Source organism: Tupaia chinensis, unplaced genomic scaffold (assembly GCF_000334495.1).
Source record: "Tupaia chinensis unplaced genomic scaffold, TupChi_1.0 Scaffold000674_2, whole genome shotgun sequence".
In the NCBI taxonomy this organism is placed as follows: domain Eukaryota; kingdom Metazoa; phylum Chordata; class Mammalia; order Scandentia; family Tupaiidae; genus Tupaia; species Tupaia belangeri.
The window spans coordinates 2,196,869-2,197,944 of record NW_006160198.1 but is presented as its reverse complement, the minus strand read 5'-3'; the positions used below and the strand labels follow the sequence as shown (position 1 = coordinate 2,197,944).

Here is a 1,076-nt window from a genome sequence, read left to right as displayed (position 1 = left end):
AGAATGTCAACTAAGTTTCAAAAAGAAAGTTTCAGAAAAAAAATATCTACTCAATGACTGCAGTAAGATATATAGCCCCAGCTAGGTGCTGCTTTATAGGATGCCTAAAGTTAGACTTGTGTCCATGGAAATGTATATATCAGCTGTGTTTGCTATTAAAATATTTAGATTAATTAATGTCTTTAGTAATTCAATAAAATGTAGGGGGAAAACAGTATAGAAAGCAAACATTGATACCAGAGACAGTGTGGGAGGAGAGTGGGAGATGGCAGAGGGTAAGAGATAGGGAATCAAGGATGGGGGAAAAAAAAAACAAAACATACAGAAAACAAGAAATTGAAAATTATTTGCTGACAATAACATGTTTGTTGATGTGCTTGATGGTGACAATATACAGTGTATTCTGGATGGAAAATCTCATTTTGTATGCTGTAATGATGTACAGTGAATGAATGCAAATAAATACATTTAAATTTTAAAAAAATGAGTGCACTAATGTTCACAGTAATGTTATTCCAATAGTCACAGCTGACAATAATCCAAATGTCCTTCAACGGGTGAATCAATAGTGCTCGCTTCAGCAGCACATATAGTAAAATTGGAACTATACAGAGAAGATTAGTATGGCCCCTGTGCAAGGATGACACTCAAATTCGTGAAGTGTTCCATATTTTGGAACCGGCAGGTGGCATGGTTGTTAAGGGCACTGGACTGCCATGCGGCCAACCTTGATTTGAGTCCCAGACCTGGTGACCTGCTTTCTCACTTTTCTTCTCTCTCTCTCTCACCCTGTCCCTCTCTGATCAAATTAAAAATAAAAATAAACAAAGTTAAATAAAATAATTCTTAAAAATCAACAGATTGTGGTATATCCATATAATGAAATATTCTCATCAATGAAAGAGTGAGTGAGAGAAACAGAGACAGAGTGATCATGCATAACACATAACACATAACACATAACAACATGCGGGTATCACAAGATAATTACGCTACCTGAAAGAATCTGTACTGCAAATAAGTAAATAGCATTAGAGTATATACACTTGAACTCCATTTGTATGAAAACAGATCAT

The 1,076-nt window shown here is 35.2% G+C and overlaps 1 non-coding gene across 1 annotated transcript; it reads left to right on the top strand.

Annotated features, from left to right (window-relative positions):
- Positions 1 to 568: 568 nt before the first annotated feature.
- LOC114009994 (U6 spliceosomal RNA) lies at positions 569 to 675 on the top strand. The gene has a single exon (XR_003551392.1). It is a non-coding gene; the product is annotated as a U6 spliceosomal RNA (small nuclear RNA).
- The last annotated feature ends 401 nt before the right edge of the window (positions 676 to 1,076 follow it).